The sequence below is a fragment of the Cyprinus carpio genome, chromosome A24 (genome assembly GCF_018340385.1).
Source record: "Cyprinus carpio isolate SPL01 chromosome A24, ASM1834038v1, whole genome shotgun sequence".
NCBI classification, from domain to species: domain Eukaryota; kingdom Metazoa; phylum Chordata; class Actinopteri; order Cypriniformes; family Cyprinidae; genus Cyprinus; species Cyprinus carpio.
Window position 1 is genome coordinate 7,283,785 of NC_056595.1, and position 17,155 is coordinate 7,300,939.

General features: G+C 37.8%; 1 pseudogene; it reads left to right on the plus strand.

The window, feature by feature from the left end:
- Nucleotides 1-17,155, plus strand: part of LOC109050390 — a 140,145-nt pseudogene that overhangs the window by 90,313 nt on the left and 32,677 nt on the right.

The window sequence follows — 17,155 nt, forward strand, 5'->3', positions numbered from 1 at the left end:
CATTCCACAGCTCCCAGCAGGGCTTAAGCCCGATATATTGTTTATGTGAATATGCAAATTCAGGTATGTAAATAAGAGCCAAGCTATTGTACATAAGAGTTAGTCCACCTAAAAATGAGAATTCTGTCATTAGTTACTTACCCTCATATCGTTCCAAACCCTTAAAACTTCCGTTCATCTTCTAAACACAAATAAAGATACTTTTAATGAAAGATTTATTTTTGAATGAAGAAAGATTTCTCTTCCTCTATTTGAAAATCCCTGCAACCACAACTTTGATGTCTCAAAGTGTTCATAAAGACATAGAGTTTACTCCAAGTTCTTCTGTCTGTTTATGTGATGAGCAGATTCAGTTTATGCACTTTGACGCACATGCATAGACCATGCCAAATATGGTAAACGGAATATCACTGATTCTTGCTTGACAGTTTTTTTTCTCGCATCTTGTTGTGGCTGAAACGAGTATGTTTGTGTTCCCTCCAAGAACCAATGAGGTTTGTTTCTCGTGCGTCTTGAAAGTTTGAGTTTTCATGTTTACCATGTTTGAGCTCTATGCATATGTTGTTTTGCATTTATAGTATGTTAATGAAAGCCTTAATTAATTTTTTTTTTTTTTTTTCAAATCAATAGATTATGTCTCTTCCCCCCCCCAAAAAAGGTTGGATTAAACCACTTGATTCATATGGAAATTAAAAATATCTTATGTTTTTAGTTTCTATGGCTCTGGTTGTTTTTCTCTCTGGAGTGTGCACCATCTGGACACAGTGTAATTTGAAGGGTGGGCAGCTCTCATTGGCTCAAACTGACATTTCTGGTTTGATGTGTATAAGTGCGTTCATGAGTATGTGCACACCCCTGTGTTATCATGTGTGTGCGTATGAGAGAGATTTTTTAGATTTTGTTTTGTTGTGCAAATGAAGTAACTCCCGCTGACTCTCTTCCGAGACGATCAGGCATGCTTTACGCTCTCAATTTTGTAGAAGTTTCAGAGTCTTGTAGGGATTAGTTTGAGGTTTCATTTGGCTATATGTATCTCTTGTTAAAGTGTCTCTTGGATGCCTACCCAATAAGCTAAAAGTGTTCACCTCTCCATTTATTTTACATTTGTACCATATTTGTCCATTTTGAAAAGCCTCAGGGCTGGAAATTCAATACAAAGACATGCTTCTTCCTCAACATACTCTTACTGAACTAACTGTCAGCATGGCTGTCAATAAGCAATCACCAATATTAACACAATGATTTTTACTGGCTTTGTCAGATTTTATTTTATTTTATTTATTTTTGATGTCTTTATTCACTGGCATGATGGCATGATGATATATTTGTTTGTTTCTCAGTTGCCTCCCTCCACTCACTCTTTAACTCATGTTTCAGGAGAGCTATTCTTTTCTTTTCATTTCTTTCTTTTTAATCCTTGATAACAATTTGTGGGTCTTGTGCCTAAGGAATGGTCATTTGTTTCATTAAGTACTTTTGTTTTATTAGGAAGCAATGTTCTGAGTTCAATACAAGTTGTGTCCAATTCACATCAAGAATTTGCTGATTACCACAGAAAATAATGTTAGATAAAAAAAAAAAAATGTGATGGAAATGGTATACAGTGTCTGCGTTGCCCAGTTTTATTAAAGTTAAAAAAGTTCTTATTTTTAATTTTGCAATATTGTGGGACAATATTATTGTGTCTGGTAATCATCAGTGTATCACCCTGTTGTCCATAAACAATAAGTTGTATTGGAGCTCAGACATTCATGTAAAGTAGTATTTTGGGACAAAATGATACATGACAGAAAAAAAAAAAACAACCCATGGCTGTTATTTATTATTTACAATTTAGAAATTATTTTCATTTTGTACAACCAAAAAAGGCCTTGCGGTGATTGTGTTATGCTTTGTAATTATACTGCCTAACCCTCATTAGCTCGTTAAACAGGCTAAATGCTCTCCATGACGCTTTGTGTTTTATGAAATTCTCTGTTTATCTCAAAGAGCTGCTTGTTGTCATGCTGACACGATCACAGTTGTTTTGTACAAACAAATAAACAAGGTTGTTTCCGTGGAGGCGTAATGACCATTTTATAATTAGGATCCTCATGTGTTTTCTTTGTAAGGTTTGTAAGGTAATTTAGTAGACTTCCCAACAAATTGAAACTCACTCAAAGCAAATACTAACAGCTGCTTTTCTTAAGACACAAAATATAATTACGTAATGTCACTGTCATGTTTCAGAAATTTGTCCCAAACATAAAGGGATACTCCACCCCAAAATGAAAATTTTGTCATTAATCACTTACCCCCATGTCGTTCCAAACCCATAAAAGCTCAGTTCGTCTTCGGAACACAATTTAAGATATTTTGGATGAAAACCTGGAGACTGTCCCATAGACTGCCAAGTCTTTGTGTGTGTCGGGGTTTATAAAAGGTATGAAAGTCGTCATCGTCAGAATACTCCATCTGCCATCACACGTGCAATCTGGGTTATATGAAGCGATGGGAACACTTTTTGTAATTGAAGAAAACAAAAATAGCGGGATGATACAGAAAAGCGTACGCAGCATACAGTGATATGGAGAGACACAGAGGAGACCGTTGACAAAGGAATTGTTGAATAAAGTCATTATTTTTGTTTTCTTCATGGTTGAATTTTGGTTTTTTTGAGCAGCAGTTTTGTTGGAGGTTGGGTTTTTTTGAGGTTGTTTTTATTACTTTCCATTTGGCAATCTATGGGACAGTCAAAGGCCTCCCGGTTTTCATCCAAAATATCTTAAATTGTGAGCTTTTACAGGTTTGGAACTACATGGGGGTAAGTTATTAATGACAAAATTTTCATTTTGGGCTGGAGTATCCCTTAAATTTTTCACTGTATTGGCTTGATATGATGCATTTGTTTAAAGGTATTGCATTCATTTGACATGCTGTGTTCTTGTTGCTGGCTTTCACATTTATTTTGCTGCATTTTGTCGCCCCTCATCACCAATATACCCTCCCCCCCTCCGTCTCTTCTCCGCCGCTTTACCTCAGGGTGCATGGAGTAACCGTAGCGCAATGAGCTCGCCCTCCTGGTCTCCAGAGCTCTCGGACGCCTGGGACAGCCCTAAGACCAGGCCGATGCACGGGCTGCCCATCTGGACCATGAGATTGGTAAATGAGGGGAGGGTGTTGAAGGGTTTGAGCCCTGAAGGGGACAGAGCTTTTAAGGTGGGTGTGGGTAATAAAGCATCAGCTAGTTTAGTCTAGAAAGTAAGCTCAAAAATGGTGCAGGAATTATGGGTGAGTATACCTTAGATGACTCTGTGGTTGTTGTTGCTCAAAAACTTGTAGCATTCAGGCCTTGATATTATGTTATTCATCTAGTTCATGATAAAATGTGTCATGCTTCTGACATTTTTATGCAAACACTTTTTCAAGCACATTCATTTTTAGTGGCAGATTGGTTTAGTAGTTCATTTAGTGGTTATTCAACAGTATAAACGTCCACTGCACCCAAAAAATTTGGCCACTGGGCAATCTCAACTAAAAACATAGATTTTTACAAAGCTCGTTGCTCTGACAAGCATGATTTGTTTTGAGTGTCTGTTTGTAACACTCCAAAGATAAAGGAAAATTTGAAATCGCATCATATGACCCCTTTAAAAACTTAACACTCATGGCGTGAGATTCTTAAAAACAATATGATATGAGGGTTGAAATAATGTACACAATTGACTATAAACGTCCATGGTCATGATTCATTCGTGCCTTTTACTCAGAAAAAAATGTCATGTTTTCATAATGTTATAATCATATGCTCATATAAACAAGGTCATGCAACCAGGAAAAACAATAATAACCAGTATTATAATAATGTTTAATCCCCTCACGATTCACTAAATAGACAAACTCAAGCCTCATCCCACATTATTGATTACTGAATATTCCGTTTAACTCTGAAATGCATCATATTGCAAAGGTTAATTATTTGATTAACTGTCTTATGTTATTATCCATTGCACATTTCCATGTTCACATTATACATTAATAAATGTTTCATATGATAGCATGTTCATATGACAAACCCTGGACATCTCTCCAAATACACGTGCATGAGACACCAGAGTTGCATCCTTTCCATTGCAGCAGTATCTCATCAGAATTGCTGTTCTTCTCTGTGGCTGCACTCGAGCAGATTTAGAGGAGTGCCTTCCTTAACCCTCGTCTATTTTTTCCCTCTCCATAATTCATTTCTGCACAAATTAGACTCAGACTGTAAGGGCGACGGAGTACGCCAAGCTTCCTTAGGCAATCTCTCTAAATGAAGTTGACGTCTCCTGTCTGAGTAGTGCAGCTTGGCTACAGTGAGGTAATTACCTGGGAGGAAGTGGGAATTGGGCCAGAGCTTCAGCCTCAATGCAAACGCAATGTGACACCATCAGAAGAAGGGCGAGTTGGCAGAAGCCTGGCCTGAAATGTGATCTGTAAGTCAGTGTAGTGTTCAGGAAGTTGGGCTGAACCTCAGAGGGTCAGGTCTTGGGATGGATGGATGATTTTGTATCAAAAACACAGATGCAACGGGTTTGGTGCCTTCCAGAAAGTTTTCCACCATGTCAAGCTGGGTTATAGCTGGGTCCCTGAAATTATTTCTCCTAAACAGCAAAAGCATTTTCAGTGAAATCATTCAAACAATAGTACCATGTGCTATTAGAGAATAATATTTGTGGGTTTTTAATCTGAGCTGCGTGATATAGGGAATTTCAGTGGAATTTCAGGGAATTTCAATGAATGAAAACAACTTTTTCTTTTTTTTTTTCTTTGCAGTGTGTTTGTTAGTGAGTGTTTGTTTTTTTTTTTTTTGATGGTGTTGTGTTATTAATTTTTTTTTTTTTATTTATTTAGTAAATATATTGTTGATGATAATCCATTGATGACTTTAATAATTGAACATTAAAATTATATATTTTAACAACATTTTTAAAACTTGAGTGCAAGGAAGGGTGATGCTGTTCTCTCTCTCTCTCTCTCTCTCTCTCTCTCTCTCTCTCTCTTCAGTGAACATTTCTGTGTGATGATACAAAACTTAAATCAGTGTTTGAAACACATAAAAAAATAATAATAATAATTTCTACATATAGATCAGACTTACCAGCTCTTTAACCATTTTTAGTGAGTTTTAAATCAGTGATGCCATTATAATACAGTGAGTCTGTAGAAAACTTAATGACCAGATATAAAGCACATTAAAGTCATCATGATATCACATGTTGGTTTATGGAGTGCATGGAGTATTCGGCCATTAATGCTATATATCACACTCAATTTTCCCAAAGTGTGCCTTCAAAGAAATAAAATAATATCCTTTCTCCCTGTCTCTGTCTGCTAGGGTCGTGGATCTGGCTTTCCTGGAAGGCGGCGACCCAGGGGAGCTAACCTCTCTGGGAGAGGTGGCAGGGGACGCTCCAGGCTAAAGATGGAGAGCAGCCCCCTGGTGACCCCTGGGGTATGAAGCCCCCACCTCTACAAGCATAAATAAAACAGCACTCAGATGTGCCTAATGCTCACATTAAAGCCTGGGAAATGCACTCACTGTCAGCAGAGCTTCAGCAGCAGTTCCCGGCCCAAATGGCCTTTTCAAAATAGCAAATGCTGACATTTTCCCCAACACAAGCGACTTGTGATTGAGCCTGTATGTACTTGGCTGCCAATATGATAAAATATGCAATTTTGTACTCAGCAGCTGTCCTGTAGTTTACACACACAATGAACATCTTAACTTTGTCAGCCAGTCTCATTACAAACCTATGCCACACTAAATTGTGACATAAATGCCTATTCACACTGAATTTTCACCATGACAAGCCTCTAAATTTAAACTGTCCATTTCTGTGAATCCCATTAAACCAACTAAACAAAGCAGCGTTACTTTTCTCCTCGTCTATAAGTTCATCTAGATGATATTAACAGATAATTAATGAAAAATATAATATAAATACAACATTCACATTGCACATGTAAGAAACATGACCCTGCATTGTGAGACCAGCACGGCAAGCTATTTTTACTTTTTTAATTAACAGCACTGCTATTTTTACTGTGCATTGCAAACTTAAAGTGAAAGATCACCAAAAACTGAAAATTGTCATTAATTACTCACCCTCATGTTATTCCAAACTGTTGAATTTGTTTACGTGTGAAAATAAATCTCAAGTTTTGCCTAATGGGTTTGGACATGATAATAATTAATTGATGAAAGAATTTTCCCTTTAAGACAAGCTGGGCCCAATGTATGCATTAGTTGAAAAAAAAAAAAAAAATCTGGTGCAGGCATAAAAACTGTACTTCTGTAATAGCCTAGCTAAATCCAGATAATTCAAGCAAGTTTATAGTCTACATTGGGATTTGGTTTCCTTGTAAATTAATTACCAATTATATCAAATTGTATCAATTAATTGAGTATAAATTGTCTATAGCTGTTTTCAATGCTAACCTTTTCGATCGCATGATTATTATTTTTTTTTCCAGAAACAACAATGATGTCATTAGACACAGTATAGTAATATGTTACAAACAGCTGGATGTGACCTGAGCAAATGTAAACCGATGTCTTGTGTTCTGTTACAGGTGAGCTTAATGGATTCTCCATATGTGGTAAAAGAAGAGGAGGAAAACTCCATGCACAACACTGTAGTCCTGTTCTCCGCCTCTGACTCCTTCACACTTAAACAAGTAAGTCTATGAAGTCAAAATAGAAGTGAACTTAAGGCAAAAGGAAACATTTTTGCTTTTTCGCTTAGTGGTTTCGTGTTTTTTGTCACATACAGTAGCCTCAAAAAGAATTTGCACACTTATCAACATCATCGAGCACTAAGGCTGCACATCTGTAGTTCAGTTTTACACGGTGATAACACTTGACACATGATCCTGCTCTTAAATATATGTGCCTTAGATGATTTTTATATAAGCATGGGTGTGAGAAAGAACTTCACAGGTGGATATCTGATCTCTCTTGTGTCTCCAGGACATGTGTGTGGTGTGTGGGAGCTTTGGTCAGGGTGCTGAGGGCAGACTGCTAGCCTGCTCCCAGTGCGGCCAGTGCTACCACCCCTTCTGCGTCAATATTAAGGTAAGACACCCACCCCCCCACCCCGATCAATCACAGCTGAACCTGTTCACCAGCACTGTTTATGAGCTGCTCTTATCTGGAGTGAAGGTTAATTGTGTGTGAGATAAGTGTGACAGGTCAGTGTGTGAGAGGACCTGGATGAAAGCAGCCCGAGGGTAATGAGTAAAATGTTAAGAGGATTATGAAGCAGACTATAAAGTCTGTGTCTTATGTTGATAGACTAAAGCAGAGATCTTTATCCCGGAAAGACAGCAGGGACAGAAGAATACATCAGGGTGCTTTCGGTATCTCTCAGCGCTTTGAGATATGCCAGAAACTTCCTGATCTTCATTTAATATAAGAGGCCCAGATGGATTCTACTGATTTTTCCCCCCTCATATTCCCAGAGCAGATTTTGAAATCTGCTGAGATTAATGTGGAGTTCTGTGCACGGAGATTCAGTGTGAGTCTGATTAAGAACAATTAAAGTAATAAACCTCAAGTGGCGGTGGTGCATTAAAGTGATTGTTGGTTGTGGAGAGTGGCTTTATTAAGTGTTTAATGGCAGCACCAGCAATATGATAAAAACACTAGAGTTCTATACGTGTATTATTAATAATAACCACCACAGTGATATAGTTTTGTTTATACTGACATTTATTGTCTTATTTACCCCTGCAAACTGCATCATTAAGGTTTAAGTACCCCTTCATCAAAACCAAACCAAAAATGTGTTCCTTAAAACTCATATTATACTTCATTTTCTTAAAAGGGGACCTAAATTTGATAAGATTTTCCCTACCAAAAAAAGTAATGAGGTTAAAGTATCCAACAGGCAAATGTCATGGCCAGGTGTCATGCATTCTGATATCTAAACCAAGCACCTGTGAAAGAGCGGTCTTCCTCTCATTCAGTCATCCAGTTGGTCTGTGCAAGCAGCTGACAGTTAACAATCACAGCTGCTGAAGATATCCCAGATAACAGAACAAGGACATTTATTTAAAGATAATTGATGAAAATGATTCTATTTACACGCCCTCATATTATTCTAAACCCATTTGACTTTCTTTTTTCCATTTAACACAAAAGGAAAAATGCTACTTTTTCATACAATAAAAGTGGATGAAGATTTATACTGTCAAACTTCAAAAATGCTATAAAAGTAGTCCATGCAAATAGTGTGCTATATTTCTGCATGTTGTTAAAACTGGTGCAGCACATATTAAGGAACCATATTGGAATGTGGGTAAGTCTAAATGAGATTTGAGAGCTGCAGCAGAGAATAACTTTTATTTGATTTAATTTATTCAAAAATCATATATATATATATATATATGACTTTGGGGTTTGACAGCCCCTGGTCACTATCTATTAAAAAAAGCACTAAAAAAGTTATTTATATTATTTTATAAGAACTGTTTTGTTAACTCAAACTTTGCGTGTTTAAATAGGTTATCAAGTTGTCATGTCAAGTTTTCCTTCATTAATATGCATCAAATGGTCCCTTTCCCCAGTAGAGTACAAATCAAGAGGTGGACTGGACATGTTTGTTAGTACAGGATGATGTGGTTGGATTAATTTATCACCACCCACATAAATTGATCTGTAAATGCCAGCAAATCCTTCTGACAAATACCTCTGACTCTAGAGACATCTTAAGGCTGTGATCTTTGTGTTTTTATATCCATCCAGATTATAGCCTGCTATATATATAACCCTCTATTGCCCTTTAGAGCTTGACCTGTGTCCTCTGACCTCAGGTGTGTGTGTGTTTTAGATCACAAAAGTGGTGTTGAGTAAAGGCTGGCGGTGTCTGGAGTGCACGGTGTGTGAGGCATGTGGGCAGGCCAGTGACCCCGGCCGCTTGCTGCTCTGTGATGACTGTGACATTAGCTACCACACATACTGTCTGGACCCACCACTGCAGAATGTACCCAAAGGCAGCTGGAAGTGCAAGTGGTATGTACACACACACACACACACACACAAACAGAAGTCTTCGCTAAAATTAGATGCAGCTTTGGACCGCAGCCCAGTTTGGTGCTTTCATAGCTCTGTCTTCATCTTTGTCATTTTTTTTTAACCATCAAGATTTTTTGCAAGCCCATATTAATTGCATAAATTAAAACATTGTTTTTTCTTGTTTGGATTGTAACTGAATGTGACCTGTCAGTTTAGAATATGCAGGTTGGAGAGGGAGATCTGTGTAGGGAGCTACAGTGGCCTCAAAATTTTTCACAAATGCTTAATAATAAAATTTTGAAAATAAATAAAATTAAAACACAAATTTTTAAATTAATGACTAGTAGACGGTCTTAAAACAGCCACATAAAAAATCCATAGCAATCCTTGTGTGTATCTAATGTGTGTGTACTGTGTATATTTATACACACACATACATGTATATATTTAAGATATATTTACACGTGTGTGTATGTATATGATATATTTCTTAAGCATATACATGTATGTGTGTGTATTTATATATACATATAAATATGCACAATACACACACACACATATATTACAGTATGTAAACATAAACTTTTATTTTGGATGCGAATAATTGTGATTAATTGATTTGACACCCCTAGTATAAATTGCTATGTGTCTATAAATTGCTGTTTGAAAATGTTATTTTTTTTATGAATGAATTTTATTTTTTTTATTTTTTTTAGTAAATATATTAATTTTAAGACTGTTTTAGCTCCATATTTGAGAGCTGAATTTTAGACTGCTTCTCATAGAAAGCTGTGATATGGCTTCAGAACACTTGTTAAAGTGTATTTAATTGTCCAAAAAATAATTCAGAATGTCAGCATGCAGAATCTTAATTATCCTAATGATCCCTTCAGTTTTTTTATGCAAAATATAGTTATTTGTTTCTCTTGTTTTTGGGGTGAAATACAACCTAGACATTTTCTTTACAGGTGCTATGAATTCATGAGTCTGTGACCATTCTCTCTCAGTTTCTTCCATTTATATCCCACTCTCTCAATGCTTTAGCATTATCTCTTTGTTAGATTCATATCTCTCTTTGCATACCTCTCTCTCATTTTATCTCTCTCTCTCTCTAGCCTTCTAACACTCTCTTGATCATTAGCAGCTGCTTTCAAACAAGATCTAAAGGGATTTTCTACATATTTGCTGTAAAGTCACATGTAATCCTCATTCAAACACAGCTTGGTTTGCAATGCATTGTGGTGCATTCAGTCAGAGCTTTACCTGGATTGGAGCCATTTAAATATTTATTTTTAAGGCAGCACAGTCGATGCTAAGCCATGTGCAAACAAGAGGTGTGTCCATTCACAGAAAGGTCACAATCTGAGTGTAAAATAATGGATTTAGTTGTTTATGAATAAAAGTGTATGTTTCTGGGATGAGGTGATTTACTCATGTATTTTATATCAGTAACTGCATTGTTCTCCATCAGGTGTGTATTGTGTACTCATTGTGGAGCTACGTCGCCTGGCCAGGGCTGTGAGTGGCAGAATAACTACACACAATGCGGTCCGTGTGCGAGTCTCACGGTGTGTCCCGCGTGTGCGCGCAGCTACAGAGAGGAAGAACTCATCCTACAGTGCCGGCAGTGTGACAGGTGGGTGGCACGCCATCATGCAAGATGCCATAATGGCAAAATAAAAGAGTATCCTGGGAAATGGCTCAGCAGTAGATTAGTACATGAATTAAACGCAGGTGTTGATGGGGGAAAATATTCATCACGTTAAGCATGTGATATTTGCTTGCTTTGTGACTTATTCTTATGGCTAACTGGTTGCGAATGTGGCCTAATCATGACGTTTGATGTGCAGGTGGGTTCATGCCTCATGTCAGGGGCTGAACTCTGATGAAGAGGTGGAGAGTGCAGCAGATGAGGGCTTTGACTGCTCTCTATGCAGAACACACACCATGTCCACGCCTGGTAAGAGCCACAAACTTCTGGAATGCTCACATATTCAGAAATCACATTTAATCAGCTTTTGTTTGTAGTTTGATTTGAGTTAGTAAATTGATTTCATGCCTCGTTCCGTTTGTTCAAACTACAAAGAACTAAACAGATTTGATTTGGATATGCCAAAAAAAAAAAATGCATGGCTGAACAAAAATGCCCTAATCGTAACCTCAGGTGAATACGCTTGATGAATGATCTTTTGTTGATTTCTGTATGATGTGCATGTTGATGCCCAATTTTTCAGTAACAGATGGACACTAGAGTGTTTTGGTCAATGAAACTTTGTTCCAGCAAAATTGTGGTTCATTAAAAAAAAGCAGATGGGCTGAATTTTAAATCAAGCTGCAACCTGTTCATGTGAATGAAGCAGCAGTTAATGTAATCTGCCTTTAATGGCTCCAGACTGTCCTCTTATCAATAAATAACCCAACAAATGACTGTGAATATGCAGTGTTAACTTGAAATAAGTCAAGCTTCCTTCTTGCTTATGTGTTGTTACAGGTGGCACAGTGGAAAAGCTCATGGACATCAACGAGCCTCCTGTAGTGGCACAGATTCTTACAAAAGTCAAGGAAAATGGTATTTATAAATACTTTTCATTTCACTTTGCTTCAACAATTTGCTATGTAGTTTGCTTAAATTGCTGAAGCGTCAGAGCAACAGTTTCAGTGGACTCAGTCATCATCGCTGTGTTCTGTTCTTGTTCTGTGCCAGAATTCCAACGGACCTACACTCAGGATGGCGTGTGTCTGACCGAGTCAGGCTTGTGTCAGCTCCAGAGTTTATGTGTCCAGACCGCACGACGCAGACGATCCAAACCCAAACTTAAGCTGAAAATCATCAATCAGAATAGTGTGGCCGTGCTGCAAACGCCCCCTGACCCCCAGCCTGAGCTCTTCAGAGATGGAGACTTGGACGACAGTAGAGGTAAAGAATGTGTTTGAGCTTAAAGGTGATGCTTCCACACCACTGGCCGAGTCAGTCCTAATGTGCTCAAAAAAACTCAAATTCTTTTCTCTACATGTTAAAATGGGATAAGAGAAAGTGTTTTAATGTGAAAACATTGCACGTATCATTTAAATTTAATTGTGTGCATATTGGCCACACTGCTCTGTAAAAAAAATTAAATAAATAAAAGAAGAAAGAAACATTTTGTCAGTCACTACAACTAGACCATTAGATTTTGTTTTCAGGGACCATTTCTGAATCAAATTGTTGTTCTTTTAGTATCCATTGATATTCAAAGTAATATTATGAGTTAGATTTAATTTGAATTAGATTTGTTGAAATATAGAAAACAGAGTCAAGGTATTGGAGAGAGAGAGAGAGAAATCGAGAAGAAGGTGAGCCATGTAATGACTTCGACTTGGAGAGAAAAGAGAGCCTTTGAAAACAGCAGTCAGCAAATTATACCTGCCTTGGCATTTCAGTGATCAGAGGCTGGGCGGCTCGAACTGAGTTAATGGCCAACCCCTCCATCGCAATGCCAGTCTGAGAGAGCAGGCGGGGGTAATGAGGAGGAATGGGGCCAACAGTTTAACCCCCTCACTGCCAGATATCATATATAAAATGGCAATTTACAATTTTAAACTAAAGGTCTTGAATAACTCCAGCTCCTGGGTTAAGACTTAAACGTATGATTCATATGATTTACACCCCATTAATTACAGGGCTTCAAAAATTCTGCACTTTATATAAAAGAAATAGAAAAACAATAGAAATTTTTGTTGAAGATTAAATTTCTCTTTTTCATCCTTTGTTAAAACCAAGTTGTTGTTTTTTGTAGTTTTTTGTGGAATGTGGCAAGAATTTTTTCAAAACAATCCTCTGCTGTTATTTTACTTCACCCGCCTTTACACCTTTCTTTGTTTTTGTCATGTTTATACAAGTCAGATGGCATTGAACGCACATGTGTGTGTTCTGTTTTTATTATGTGTGTGAATTCTGCGGTTAAAGTCAACTACTGAACCACACTGTCTAGTGAGTCGTGCACGCTGTTTTTTGTGTATGTATCTTTGTGCTGTTTCAAGAATATTCTGTCAGCATCTAGAGTGCTCTGTGTTGTTTGGCCGCATTGCAGAGGGCAACCCGATGGACTGTGATGGGAAATCTGACTCCAGCCCCGAGCGTGAGCACTGTGATGACCACCTGAAAGGGGTCGACGGCAGCGACAGCAACAAGAAGAGGAAGAGGAAGCCGTACAGACCCGGTGAGAGAGCGAGAGAGAGAAAGGTGCACTTATCGGAAAGGACAGCTCCACTGGACTGTGAAATAGTGCGGCTGCAAATTCTGGAACTTAAATAGCATCCCACAGTGCTCTTTGCTCTTTAAAGCTCCTTGTCGGGGAGTACTCCAGAAAGAACATTCTCTCAGAGCTTTTTTTCTAACTAAAGAAGCAATCTCTTTAAAGTCATGTCCTTTTTAAGCACTACCTTCCATTTCGTTCTTTTTATATATATAAATACCTACAGTATAGACTTTTTTTGTTTTTTTTAAAGAACCCCTGCATTTTTGGATAGGGATGAATACATGCAAATTACAAAAGTTTAAGTGCTCTTTATTTGGTTAGTCATGGATTTCATTGATTTTTTTCTTATTCTCGTATCCTCCCATTGAAGTATTTACACTATTTACAGTACATAAACCAACCTCATTCTGTGTCCATGTGGTGAACCGTGGTGGAGTGGGGATTGTTGGGTCAGACTCAGCCAATTTGGTACAACCAGAAATAGACTTACCTGAAATGGTTTCTCCAGGAGCGTAGCCAAGATGACTCACCCTCTCCTGGCCAAAAGCTAATACTTCATCTTGAATTATGGAGATGAATATCAAGATGTCACTGTCCTGATCCCACGTTATTAATTCCTGATTGCATTCATCACCTAGTTTAGGGGACCAGCAGCTGTTTTTTATGTTTTTAAGTGACACTATTTTAAGTTAAATTATATTGTGGTTCCCCATTTTCCCTCTTTAGGTATCGGTGGGTTTATGGTACGTCAGAGGAGCAAAGCAGGGCAGGGGAAAGCCAAGCATTCTCTCAGTCAGAAAGACTCCACAAGCTCGCTTATAGAGAACTTCACAGGAAAGGAAGGTATGGCCTGGAAATCTTAGGTTTGGATGTATATTTTTTTGGTGAATACTCTTAGTTGTTGCATCAAGTTTATCTTTTCTCCAGGTTGGAATGAACCAGACACTCCTGTGGATGGGACTCCCATTGTTAGCGAGCCACTGGAGAAAGTCAAGAAGAGATACAGGAAGAAGAAAACCAAACTCGAGGAGGCCTTCCCCTCGTACTTACAGGTCAATCTATAATATTTCTGGAATGCCTTTCCCCTTATTCTTAAATTTAGCTTGTTTTTACAAACTGAATCTAAATTTGTTTTTGGAAATCGAGAACACTCCACAGAGGTTGTCAGTAGAGCTTGTATTGAATCTGAAACATTATTTTTACCACAAGCCACTCCAGGGAATTAAACATGTAACAAGTATACTACATAAGTCACTTTAGATAAAAGTGTCTTCTAATTGCTAGTTCTTTCAATAAACATAAGCATCCCTATCAGGACCTTTCTATGCATCAGAGCTGAATGTGTTTGAACTGAAGAGTGAAACGTAATGGTCAGGGATTTTGTGCGCATGTGCAAGGATGACACATGCTCTTAAAAAAATCCATCATGCTCAACATGGAGATGCAGTGATGCATTAACTGTAACAGCTGTCACTTTAGGCGTTCCTATATGTCAAACCTGAAATTAGACGTAAAGGTCATCACCAGAGGAATGTCTTGAATCAATGATTTAAACTGCAGCACATTAGGCATTTAATGTTTTAACACAGCAGGGAGTCATCACATTGATAGTTTGATACTGTTAAGATATTCTGAAGTGCTACAAACCTGCTTTACCATTAAGCATTGTGGCAACCTTTTGACATTTAGAGCAGGAAATGTTCAGAAAGTACTGAAAAAAAAGACTGATTTTTCACCTGGTGGGTTACAAAACAGGCTGAAAAAATCAACATAAATTTACATTGAAGGATGGACCTGAGCCATATCTAGACAACAAAATATCATAGAAATCTGAATTAACCACTCAAATCACCCTAGAAAACCACCCATTTTGTGTCCAATTTTGCACAGGCAAACACAACTCATATTTTCTTGAGAATTTGGAAATCTAGTATTTATGGTTTTTTGTGTGCACTATTAACTTATATGTTACAGGAGGCATTTTTTGGGAAAGCACTTCTGGATAAAAGCAAACAGACCAAGTCAGCTCTGGAAACGGGGATTGTGGAGGAAGAAGCCAGTCATGCAGACAGCAAATCACAGAGCAGCAGCTTCCTGGACCCTTTATCTGACCCGCTTCTGAGTACCACTTCCACTCCCATCTCGTCTAAAGCAGGGCCACTGCGTATGTTCAGCTGCACCTTCATATTTAAAAATATATGTAGATGAATAGAGCTGAAGAATATATATCTGTACATTGATGTCTTCACACATATTTTCCAAATAGACGCACAGTGCTGTCCAGAGATATCTCCTACCTCCACTGTGAATTGCCTTTGTTTAGAGAAGAGTTAGTTTCTTCTGCTGTGATCAGACAGGTCACATTTTTCTGCTCTAGATTGCAGTGAATTCTGCAGAGAACTATAATGCACATTATCACAGTTCCTCCCGCTTTCCCATCCGCACACAATGAATGCATCACACAACCCAACAGCACTGCAGAATCCTACAGTGTTACTCCAGTGGTTTGCATTAGAGATGGTTTAGGTTCATGATTTGCCACAGGGACTAAAGAAGACAAACCATACCAATGAACTTTTTTTGCCCCCACCTGCTCATTTTGTGTTCTCTTCAGCCCTGATTTGCATACTCTTATAGGCTGAAGAGCTTGTTCAGACGCCTCATTCTTCACCATTTCTCCTTAACCTCAGTTCTGTCAACCCTCATTTACACCCAGCCCAGCAGACCTCTGCTCGTGGCCAACCTAACATGTTTTTAAAACCCAATTTGCCAGCACTTTTCTGAATTCCCTGTCAGAGCTTTCTGGGAGGATAGGAAGCTGGCAGTCACAGTGCAGTGTTTAGAAGGCCTGTGCGTATTCGTTTGGAGAGCAATCACAAAGCTATTTGAAGGCTTTCAGGGCCGCTTGTTTGTCCTTAGAGATTTGCATCTCTCATAGAGTGAAGCTCTGCAGATTCTTGCATTTAACCCTTTTATTGCATTTTAGTCTTGAAACAAGTGTTTGATTTGGGAATCTTACTATGCATATATCTTTATGCATTTAATGCACTTGAAATTATAAAGAATATTTCAGCCAACATTAGGAGTGGGTGGTATGACTAAAATCTTATACCACTTGACCGAGAATGTCATTTGAAAATCTTTTTATTTAGGAGGACGTCACCCCCAATGTTTAAGGTGCATACAGCAATATGAGCAATTTTATATTACTCTAACAATGTGGCTCTGTTCCAAAATCTAGTGAGCTGTCTCATGGTTTGCTTTAAACATAGGCAGCTACCTTTTAAGTCAGCTTCCTAACTGAAATGCAGCCTCATAACATGATGATGCATGATTTACAAAAATTTCACTGGAACACACAAAAAGAATCGAGATGCTTTCAGCTGCATAGCAGACACAAGTACTGGGTAATTTTTTTTTAAGTCTTTTATATCAAAAATATTCAGTATTAAGTGAAATAATTGTTTTCATAGCTATTTATTTTCTCTCACTTAATTTGTCATCTTGGATGGATTTTTGTTCACTGATCTTGTCGCTGTTCCTTTAACAATGAGACATTCAGTGCTGCCTTAGAATTTGACTTAATGGGTTGGATTGTAGCATTTGATGCTGGTCTTAAAGTCTACATTAAAACAGATGTTACAATTGTTTGTCTCCCCTATTGTGGAGTAGATCTAAGTGAAATGGCTTCTTGATTGATGTGTTTATGTGTCATAAAAGATATTGCAAGGAGATGGGGAAGTTAATGTTTTTGATAGCACGATTATGATGGCACATGCACAAATGAATTATTTATACTGCAATATTCCAAAAAAAAAAAAAAAAAAGCAATTCAGATTTCATGGTGACTTTAAAATGCAGCTTAAAAGGCAGCTTACTG